Raw genomic sequence first — 12,051 nt, 5'->3', positions numbered from 1 at the left:
CTCTGATATACTCGCGAGATATCCGGGCAAGATTTAGTGCATCCTTTTGCTAGCTGCCCCGCAGAAAATCTTCGCCGGGAATCTTCCTTACAACCGATCGAAATGTTTCTCCTGTCCTTGAAATGAATACCACGGGTGGGAAAACAAGGTGAGCACCGTACAAACGATAGAAGCAAAACTTCCCATCCCCTCCACTCTTACCATTGCTTTACTGCTTTTTTTATTTCATCTTATTTTTCCGCATTTTCCTTGGTCGTCGCCGCTGCCGCCCAGCCACCCCGAGGACGCGCCAGAATATCGTTTCTTATCAGCTCGTACCAGCATCCTCCTATCCGATTTTACGTGTAAAAATCTCTCCCTTGTGGTCTTTTAATAAGAGGAACAGAGTCGAAAAAAATGCCATGTTGCTATGATTAAAAATATTAAGCATAAGTTATAGGATGTAATCTAACCCAATACAAGTGAATTTTAGCAGAGAGACACAATTCTTTCATCTAAATTACAATTCAATTTCGTGACACGAGAATAGGATGGAGCTCAAGTTCCGAAGTCTTGGCGTTCTCCAGTCTTGTATTCAGCGAGATGTAAATTTATTCGAGAGAAGCCTAGAGATCAAACACTCGAGTCGGATGTCAGATATTAATCGCATTTACCAAAACGTTTCGCTGACCTCTCCAGTTTCCTTGCAATTCACTCATGTAAAGAGAGTCGCGAATAAAGAGAGATGAAGAATAAGACGGGAATCGAGCGACGAGGGAGAAAAGAGAGTTGGAGAGAAATTTCGGTTTTTCATCGCGAGTAGAACCACCTGCCAGCGCGAATCTCCGCATAAATTCTCGACTCTTCAGCCAATAAATTGTGCACGGGTGCTTCTTCGTGGTTGTAAGATGTCGCGACGTCGTGCCAGCATTGCTAGCGTTATATTCCGGCCCTCCACCGGAACTTCTGTCCCTTCTGTTCCTTCCCCTCGCCTCCCCCCACCTCTTCTCGTTCCTTCTATTCTATCTTTTGCCGTTCTTCTTCTCCTCCTTATCTATTCAAAGACACGTTGCCAGACGCCCCTGCGGTCCCTGCGTTTTGTTTTTCACGAAAGTACGTAACCGCCTTTTCCTGTCACATTTTCTCTTCCCTTCTTGCGCGTCTCCTTTCACCCGCTCTCGCGCGCTCCCCATCCGTTCTCTCTGTTAAAATAATCAGTCGAGCTGATGGAATCCGGAAATGAAATTGCACCGGTACTCCGGAGAACGTGGGCTGTTTGGCTGTTTCACTTGTGACAAGAGATTTATTCCGCGTTAAAGGAAATTACACGAAATACATTTGTGCAACTTAATGATATTTCGTCGGCCATAATTGTAATTCCAGTAACTTGTAATACGTTCGAAAGTACGTCAATTCAAGTCATCGCATTTTTATGAACTCGGTGGCATTAATCTCGAATATGAGAAAAGTGGCATGGTTTTGCAACGATATCGATACGCTGTTCTAATGATACATCGTTCCCGCTGCATCCACCTTTAGCCTTTTCGTTGGAGAATCGTACCGCTTGTTTAAACCCCCGAAGACAATCCGGCGTTTCTTTATCCCGCTGATGCATCGACAGCATGGTTTCGTTCTTTTCTTGCTTTTCTTTTTCCGTCTCCATCGAACCGCGCGATTTTTTTTTTTTTTTTTAGCCGGTGCATCTGCGCTCGTCAAACTGCGCGAGAAGCTGCCTTTTTCATTTTGGCGCCTGCAGCTATGGTTTTAAATGCAAATTTCGGACCTGCCGGATGGCGAGCATTGACCGTCGAGAGTTTCGCTGGGCTATGAACGAAGCGGCGATCGGATTTGCGTAAGAATAGTGAGAGACGGACGGTCGGACGAAATGATTCGCGGTTGCATGAACTCACTCCCGTAAATGAACCGCGTTGCAATTACGAGACGTATCCGAGAGCCACGTAATGACGATCACATTTAACAACGAGAGTTCGCATCTCTCGCCTGCGCTTGCCGCAAAGCGATATGATTTCTCCAATTATTTTTATACGTTTTCTCATTTGGTTATGGATTATTCGAATGCATTAAAATACATGATATTTCATATGCACAAGGTTGAGTGTTGTATTTCAATCAAAGCTCAAGGTTATCATGTAGGTTCATGTAGTATTCGCGAAACTAAATTTTTAATTAGACTATGTGAATTATGTACGTTATTAATTAATTGAATGACAATGAGTATAATGACAACTTCTTAATGACAACTTATAATATTTATTATTTCTTGAGTGTGCTTTTAATTATATGTTTATCTCAAATTGATAAAACTGGTCGTCGACATTTGCACGCGTTATCGTCTTGCAACTTTCATATATATCACGTTTGGAAAGAGGGTGTCCCGAGGAGCGTCACAATACCCGTTACAAGCGTTATAAAGAATCATGGGGATCCAGCATCACAGGGTGGTCCCGATACGCGGCTGTTTATGCCTGAGCCCGAAAAGGGCCGCGCCACTATATGATGATGTAAAAAAAAAAAGATGAGGAAGCAGAGAGGAGGACGTGAATGCCAAAAACGAACAAGAAGCACTGCCGCGTTGCAGGCGCGAAGGGAAGTTGAGGAAGAAAGGAAAAAGACGGAGGACTTGGATGAGAGCGAGAGTGAGCACTGTGGCGATGTTCGTGCGTGTTGTGTAAAGTAGGAGGCCGAGAGTTTGGCAAAGGCTAAGGGAAGCGGACAAGAGAGAAAGAGATGGAGAGGAATCGGAGAAGCAAGGAGGTAAAAGGAGGACGAAGACCGGGCTGAAAGCGAGCCGCTGACACCACGGAATGATGAATGCATTTGGGAAAGGAGCCGCATAAATCCTCCAGGATAATACTGCAGCGGTGCAGCTCGCGGACCGACTAGGGTATTTTGGCTGAACCGAGCCTTGAATTTACGTGTTGTGTAGTTGATAAGAAGGGCTAAGTTGACTTGCAGGTCTAGAGGATGGTTAATTTCTTTAGGACGTCATTTGTAAATCATTAGCTCGCCGATATGTTTTATGAGGTCCAGACTATATGTTAATATTAGATCGTATCAACATCAATTATATACAGACAAATTTTAAATTAAAAATGCAAATGCTATTAATTCTTTTGTACAGGAAGAATGCTAAATTTTTTTTAGATACTTTAATATATATATATTACAAAAAACCTATATAGTATATATATTTTAATACTGCATTTAGGATATATACTTTACTTCTACAATAAAATTCTTAAATATTATGTTCCATTTTTTATGGAGCATTTTTTTCTTGGATGAAAAACAACAATTATGCAAACAAAAATTCGAAATGTGCATGCATGTACAAACAACGAGGAATCGTATGAGCTGTAGCAAATTAATTATTTTTTTTTTTTTTAATTGTGGGGCCAACTTTACACGATAATACCGATTTAGCTCACAATCAGCTGAATGTGTTTCGTTCACCCGGTGGTCAATCACGGGCGAGGTGGGACATGCTCGTCGAGAGGCGTGGGAAGCCATGGCGAAAGGTTACGGCTATCGCGGAAATATTTCACCGTCTTAGGGAGTCGGCCCCGCCGATCTGGCCAGATCGCGCGCGCCGGGCATTTATCGTAATAGGTAGCCGCTCGGTCATCGAGTAATATACCGCACTCACTCGTCGGGACGACGACGGTATAATAAAGTAGGGTACGCTGCGAGAGTCAGAGAGAAGTATTTTCGAGGGTACTTCAAAAGAGCTCTCATATGCGGTAGCATTTATTCAATAGAGATCGTCAATACTACGATCATTGCGAGAGAATCTAAGTTGGTCGCACATAATAGTCGTGAATTTAGAATTTATAAAAAATATTACAAATTTTAATTTTACAATATAACAGCTCAATGTCCTGTACTTAGGATATGTGGCAATCGTATAATAATTGCTCCTTTTGGAATTCGTTACTTATTATATATGTAAAACGTTGACGCAATCCGTCAAATAATTTTCGCATTGAGAAAGCGTTATGTCAATATTAACCCTCGACTGTAGTAACTGGTCATTATGATCCTAAGTAAAAAATTTTAGTGGATTGTACAAGAATCTATACGATTGATATTATGAGGTTTGAAATTGTAGGTGAAAGAACCCTGTATCAATCGCCGTAAGGCAGAGGTTTACGTGTATTCTGTACTTCAAACAGGATGTTTTAATTAAACTTTCTCAGAGTGGCTGTCGGAATACGATATATTCACTTGCACATGAAAAATGAAGCTCACAAAACAGTCTTTTTTTTTTCGAGATGAGCATTTTCACGAGTCAAGATAGAGAAGACGAATGCCTGACATTTAAAATAGTCCTTATTCCTTGGTTAAGGATATAGCCAGAAAGACTTGGGCACTTGCCAAGTACGTGACAGGAATAAGGTCGCACCTTCTTGACTTCCATGCTTACGTCTGTTAACCGTTGCCAAAAACTCGCTAACGTCTCGACTGGAAAGCATTTTTCTCGCGACATAATCAGTTTTATACGACAGAACTAATAAATCAATGCTCGATTTTCACGATACCACAAATGAATTTTTTCTAAGCATGTAATTTTTTGAGTGGATAAGTGAGATTTATAGTTATCTGTCCACGCGTACTTGAACCATTCTCCATTGTATTTAATGATGCGAATTTGTAGCATGATGATGTAACATATGTCTGAGCTTACGTGGACGTGTAGTTTAATAGAACTGTCTCATGGTCTCGTTGAGCAAATCACATGAAGTTATCAAATCAAGAGCAACTGTTTAAAATCTTAAAGTTAGTCCGGAGTTAGTTTATCATTCAGAAAATTTCCGCAACATAAATCGAGAAACATTAAGTTTCGATTTTGCATGAAACAGTAGGATTAATTAAAGATACGTGGAAGAGTGCAGTGTGTCTTTTTATCCTACTATGTATGTAATATTTAGATTAATTTTACATTGAATAAAAAAAATATATATCTACATATATATATATATATATATGTGTTATATTAAAATATATGTTAAAATTTTAAAGATCTTAAGGGGAAGAATTTTGCTTTCCTTTAGCGAAAAGGAAAAGATAGCGTACGTTCCTCGGAGTTTTGCCGCGGCAAATCCCGCGTTTCGCGCGAGACTTGGAAAAGAGACGCACAGAAAACAAATGGAATTGCATACATGGCGCGAGCGAAGGCTTATTGCGTAAAATGAATCACAAGTGGTCAGGCAGGCTCGCGCGAACGTGCAACCGGTCAAAGGAACCCCCCGATTCTATTGCAAGCCCCGACCGGTTGACGATGGAATTTCTGTTCGGTCGTTGTATTCTTCCTCTTTCTTCATACCGCGCCTAGTCCGTTGTCGCTTTTGCCGATTGTGTTCCTAATTTTCTCTTTTCCCATAGTTTCCCCGTGCGCGTACGCATCCCTAATTCAAGCAAAAACTTACGAGATCGGGGATGTATCAAGGTTGTTAAAAATACATAAATGAGATGAGAAAGATCAGAGTAAAGTATTAATTGCTACAATATGTTATTCTTTTTTTTTTTTTACATATAGTTACTTTATCTAAAATTATTTTACATATACATGATAAATCTTATCGCCTTAAATGTGTATCGCCTTCTTCAGTGTTCAGTACGAGTATCTTAACAAATTCATACTTTTCTTGATGAAAGTTTAGTGATAGCAGTCGATACGTATTTTAAATTTCGAAATTATTCGTTTAAACATCAATGTGGGAAAAAATATTAGAGATAATATGTAAATTCTTATTTTATGAATTCTCGCGAGATGAAATATTTTATGTGCCCAACTATGTGCACTAGGCAGACTGCGAATATATTTCCCACTTTGGTTAAATTGAATTTTAAGTGAGGCGAGATAACTTCGCAGACATGGGGACGGCTACGAGGAGCGAAGTGCGGATATTCGTGAGGAGTTTCCTCGATTCCACGTTGCCCTGGAACTCCGATGAGAGAAAGTGCCGCGCCCCCTCCGGGAACGTCAGTCCGAGTTCTTCGGATTGGGCCTCGATTTGCCTCGAAGCCATCGATTCTCGGCCGATATGTGACGCAATCTCTTACATTGTCCGTGTCGCAAGAGAGCGCAGAGTTTCGGCCGTTATCGTCTCGGCCGTAAATCTCGATTTGTACGCCTATTGCGGAAGATTCGTCTTAACGACAAATAGCAAAGAACTTTTCGATAGAGTAATCGTGATTTAACGATCCCTCCGTCAAAGATTTATATTTCAATTGGTGCGATTGCAGATATACTCGTAAAAAATTGATATAAGGGGAGAACGGAATACTGCTTATTTCTCAAATTTAATTAGCCTTATTCATGATAATTTGTTTTCTCGTACATATGATTCTTATACAAGTTTCGATAGATTCGTTCTTACTATTATTATTCTTACTATTTAATTCCAATTAAATTTGATCGTAATTCTTTCTAATTTTTAAATTGTTTTCGAAAAAATTTCACACACAATTACTAGGAAAGCCATTAAAAACTTCATCATAAAGTTTCCCCGATTATCGTTTACAATAGAGTTATTATCGGGGAGTTATCCAGAATGGCTACCTAAATCAGGCCCCAGCTGTCTCTCTGTCAGCCGCAGTAGAACGGACCCCGCATCTGGCTGATTTAAAGCGGCTATAATTTATCAATTTAGTGGGATATTTTTCATCCAATGGCCTGTTCGTCTGTCCGGTCTCCACAGCTCCACGATAGAACGAGAGACGCGCATAAGGCGATATACCATATATACCGGACGTGCCTCCCCGTTGCGCGCGAGGTAGGCAGCACAACGACGCGATATTTACAGTCCCCGCTTACCCACATCCACACAACGCGATTTTACTCCTTTATCCCGTGCCCCCAACCTCCCCCTCGCCTGTCCCCCGCACCTTTCCTTCCTGCACCCGCTTAACACCCACGCACAAACACACGCCGAAGAGATACGGGGACGTTTAAACGTTGCACGCGCGCGCGTACGTACCGACTCTGTATGAAGCTGCCGCCGCAGCTGCTTCGCCTTTCTCAGAGAGAGAGAGAGAGAGAGAGAGAGAAAGAGAGAGCACCCGGAGGATTTCGTGATTCAGGTTTTCCTTCGGGACACGATAGATAGACGGCGGCAGATAGACGAGAACGTATGCCAGCCGCGCGCGGGAAGTGCAAACGCTTGCATCATCGTCTAGAGTAGACAACGGATATTGGAATAACCGGCGGAGATATATATTAACACTGTGAAACAGCCGGCAGACAAATCCTACGTACCACACGTACCATGATACTCTCCTCAGACAACGGAATTTCACGCAGTATTTTTCGTGGAAGACTCTCACTCTCTGCCATGGTTTTGAAAGAAATGAAGTGTGAAGAAATTGTTGAGTAATGATGGTGCGAATGTAAAATGGTAACTTTATTTGAAAAGAAACAGGAAGGATTACTTTTACGTATCTAATATTTTTATTTTTATGAAGAAAAATTGGATACTTTAAACGATGTGAGACTGACGTGCGGAATTGACTTGCGTGTAAATCGAATAACGATTTGATTTTTCCTATGTGCCAATTCGCGAGATACAAATTTTCAAAATTATCGTTGAAAGGGTTTCATTGGATACACGGAAGTCGTTAACGACCCCTTGCGGACCTCGGCAGATAAAAGGGCGGAGTTGTAGGTGGAAAAGTTGTAGGTAGCCGCGGTAGGTGACTAAACACACTCTAAACTTAGATGGTACGACCTTCCTGTCTCACGGTTGACTTCCTGGCTCTTTCTTCCTTGTACCGGGAAGTGGGAAATGTAGACTTGGGCCGGGACCGAGACGGCGAAGAATATCGCCGCGCCGTACCGTGGGATTATTTATTCGTTTAAACAGATGCAAATGCGAGGTGAAAAGCCTCACGTAACGGTGAATGCAGTTATCGATACTTGCAAGTAATAGATAGAGAGCTCATTACGTTGAAACTTTTTCATTATTTAAAAAAAAGCACATAATGTAAAAATACATAAAAAATATTGTTACTAAGTATTATATTCTTGTGAAATGTTATTCATGAATTGTCAAATAATGTGCCTGATATATATATATTAAGTTATTATTTATGTATCTTTATTTTCTTGAAATTGATTTGATGTGTGATAAAAGGATTGACAAGTTAATGATACGGCCAAGAAGGTTCTATATTCGCTGACAAGCAGAGATCCTTAGTGGCCGTATAAAAGATTGCGATAGATGTATCATGATCAATCGATCAAACATCAAATATACGTCATACACTCGTCTCTCAACTAAACCCCTTGCAGAGCAGACCCTCGTTTTATCCCTTTAAATTAATGGACTGATGATGCTCGGAAAGCGGAAACAGGTCAACTTTGGAACCTTCCGAACTCTCTCTCTCTCTCTCTCTCTCTCTCTCTCTCTCTCTCTCTCTCTCTCTCTCTCTGTATTTTCAAAGACAACGGAGTTCAGAAGCGTGAAGTTCTTTTATGCTCTTGTGATTTCTTACGTTAATTTATTTTATGATGCTTGTAAAAATATTTCGATAATTGGTAATAATATAACGTCTTACATCTTTTATTATAATCTTAATACTTAACTAACCGTTTGAATAGATTTACGTATTTAATGATCCATCACTGTACGATCCATCACTAAATGGATAGATTTCTTTATTGTGTATCACGTCATTCTTCTGAAACTATTAATTACTTTGAGGAAGCATTATTAAAGAAATTATAAGAGAAAGAAAAGAATCTTCTCAGCGCGTAATCAGCGCGTAACTTACGAAGTTGGTAAACTGTTAGGAACTATATAAATTTTAGATTATACGTCTATTATTTTAATGTCTCGTCAACAATATCTTATAAATAATGCTCAATATTATGATAAACTGAGAGAAAACTCATCAAATAAAATCGTTTTCACTTTTTAATTTAGCAATTGAATTTGGTAGATTAATATCTCGAATGTCCATTCGTAATTTTTTGAGTTATGCAATTGGAATTCCAACGATGGATTGTATAAATAAAAAACACTTTATTCTAGAACTTCCTTTGATTGAGTTACAATTAAATCTATAATGTGAAGTGTTGATAAAAATGGGGGGTGGCCATTCCATCGTCCTCGATGCTAAATTGTTCCGGTTTAACGGCACTGGTCGAGAGGGACATCCCCGATGAGATTCATCGAGGGAACGTCACATCCTCCGCAAATTAAAAGCCGGAGAGAGGGTGGCCGATCTGGAATGGAGGTCAAACGACGAACGAACTAAATTGGAGTCGATATAATCCGAGTGTACCTTGCACTCGCGTTAGTTTTTCGCTTCCTTCCCCTGCAACGAAAAAAATCGTCGAGTACCTGCATCCGCGCGATGATGCTGAGGAAGTGACGTTCTCGCGAAATCTCCCGTTTTTTCCCGGAACATTTAGTTTAATTCCTTGAAAGCTTACTTGTTAACAACCTTAACAGCAATGTAAAATATCTTGATGCAGTAGTATTCAAGTAGGTCAATAATCCTTTCTCGACGTGAAAGCTGAAAAGTAAAAAATTTTCTCTTCTACAAGTAGAATTCAAATTACAGAAATCTGTAAAATCAAATACCTCAAAAATGCGAAATGTTGACAAATTTATTATGATTTTTCACGTATGATTTTTGCGCAGTTTATTGTGAACATAACTTTGGTTGCGTAAATATGATAAAGTAATCTGATAATTGAAAGGCACGACGCGCGCGCGCGCGCACTTGTAATCAATATATTTGTTGTTCGCGATGGTTATCTCATAAATGACACAAAAAGCATTTCGTCGTATACAAACATGATTATCAGATAACGATAATCGCACGATCACACAATAATGGACAGCCACGCGTAAATCATGTCTTTGTGTTATCCATAATCGCGAAGAAAACGACAATAAGACGCTCATCCCTTCTTGCCTTATCAGACAAAGTGTTATCGCGGCGCTTTGACGCCACGATGAAATCACGATAAATCATCTGGACGACGGGATCTCCTTTTTTTATCTTTGCGAACCATTTATTACTCTCTGCTTCCGTAGGATGTGCGAGGACTTTTAAGGCGACGGTGCACAACATCGGCAATCCGTCTTGTAACCTCGCAGAAAATGGAGTTACGACTAGAAAAGGCGCTATTACCGTTCCTAATGAGATTCGTTATGTTATAAAATGTCCACGAACCAAAGCATAGCGAAAGTTTTCCCTGAGACATCAGAGCTAAGCGATTGTTTATTTATAAGCGAATCGATACGCAACAATGTGGGTGTGTACCGATATTGCGACGAAGGTATCGATCGAGCTGTCTTAAAACAACAATGTGAAATACCACACGCCATTTTCGGTATGTTTGCCGGCGAGAGAATGGACGAAACAACGGACGATCGAGCCCCCTCATATTTCACTGGATAGTCGATAAAATACCATATTGAGGATATTGTGTCATCGGTATATTTACAATCCTTCTATACTTACAATCTTTATTCCATTATATGCCATTATAAAATGTTAAAATACGAAAGTATTCGATTTCGGTTTAACTCTCTCAATGATTTGTAGTAATTAATACCGAACATATATTCTAGAGTTTTTTTTTTTAACATATGGAACGTAGTTTGCATATGTTAAAAAAATAATAAAGAACAGATACTTCATAGTACAATTTAATTTACCGTTAAAATGTCATTTCATAATTATCGTATAATTTTATATTCATCTTTAGTACGGAATTTGTACTAAATATACATTCCTTCCCCTTTACTATCTACATCTTTATGGTAGTGGCATTGAATGCCCCGATTTCATTATTGCTATCTTTAACGACCTACCCCAGACGCGAGATATATTTATATACCATATACAGACATGTCCTTCAAGACGCCCGCTTTCCTCTTGACCTTCCACCCCCAATTGCGACTAATCGTTTGCCCGCGACTCTCGATACATAGTTACTTTCGCACACGTCCGCGGACCACCACCACTGTACCAGCGGCGGAAACAACAACGAGTGGGGGTGGTGTCCAACCCTCTTGGCGGCCGCTAAGGCCAGGGAAGAGAGAGGGCGGGAAGAGCACTCGGTCGATCTCTCGTCGTTGCCAGGCGACCAACATCCACCACCAGGCTCTCTCTCACCCCCTCGCACCTAACCCTGGAGCGTAATTCCTGAAAACCGGCGCCATGGCGCCATCTACGCCGCGGGATGCTTCACCCTCTCGGGGGTGCCCCCTCGAACCCCGCCGTAGTCGCGCGATGCACCCCGCGACGCTCGGTCCCGCACTTGGAGGCGCCGCTGGTCGTCGTACGTTTCGCTTTCGTCGAGCATTGTCCTACCCCGATGATACGTTCGTCGGTTGGAAGGTGGCGGTGAATCTCGGCGAGAACCACCCTCCTTATCGAAGAATTCGTCCTGACGACGTTCGCGAATCATCTCTAATCGGGAATACACGACGAACGATATTGGGGGTCGTGTCGTCGCCATATTGCTTAGGTACGACCACCTCGAAGCGCGTTTCGCAACGCGGTGCGGTACAACGATACGGTGCGATATTGGTGGTGATGCTTCGTGCGTTCCAGGGGTGTTTTTTGACAATGGCCGCTGGTGACGATACCGCGCGATAACCCTGGTAGCGTGAAGAGAATCGCCCATCCGTTTTCTCTCGCGCTCGTGAATGCGAGGGTCGTTGAACCAGGGGTAAGTCACCAGACGTATCGGTATTGACACGTGCTTTTGGAGAATTCCTCTCTAATTGTTATCAGACTCCCAATTCAGTTATCTGAATTGGATCTCCAATTGAATGCTATTCAAGAATTTGTTTTCAATGCTAAAGAGACTGAAAAGATAAAGAGATTTGCATCTTTATTATTATTTGAGAAACTTACACATGTCATTTATTTATATTTAAGGTATAAGATTTTTTGAGAACAAAAAATTCAAATATTTCTAGAACGATTTTATTAAAGTACTTTTATCATGAATAATGTATATTCAACAAAATTGAGAGGAGATTTCGTGTTTCGTTGAATTATAAATAATACGAAATTTTGACAATA

At 40.8% G+C, this 12,051-nt stretch overlaps 1 protein-coding gene across 7 annotated transcripts in view; it reads left to right on the top strand.

Annotated features, from left to right (window-relative positions):
* Positions 1 to 12,051, top strand: part of Prosap (SH3 and multiple ankyrin repeat domains prosap) — a 124,376-nt gene that overhangs the window by 64,535 nt on the left and 47,790 nt on the right. The window contains exon 1 of one of the 7 annotated variants that reach the window (XM_087413018.1): positions 11,242 to 11,692. The exons of the other annotated variants lie outside the window; for them this stretch is intronic. The gene's annotated coding sequence lies outside the window, so the exon portion shown is untranslated. Of the gene's footprint in view, positions 1 to 11,241; positions 11,693 to 12,051 lie in introns of those variants that run through there. 7 annotated transcript variants of the gene reach the window in all.

This window comes from Acromyrmex echinatior, chromosome 1 (genome assembly GCF_024713525.1).
Source record: "Acromyrmex echinatior isolate Ae372 chromosome 1, ASM2471352v2, whole genome shotgun sequence".
NCBI lineage: Eukaryota > Metazoa > Arthropoda > Insecta > Hymenoptera > Formicidae > Acromyrmex > Acromyrmex echinatior.
The sequence above is the reverse complement of the archived record's forward strand: the minus strand, read 5'-3'. Positions and strand labels throughout refer to the sequence as shown.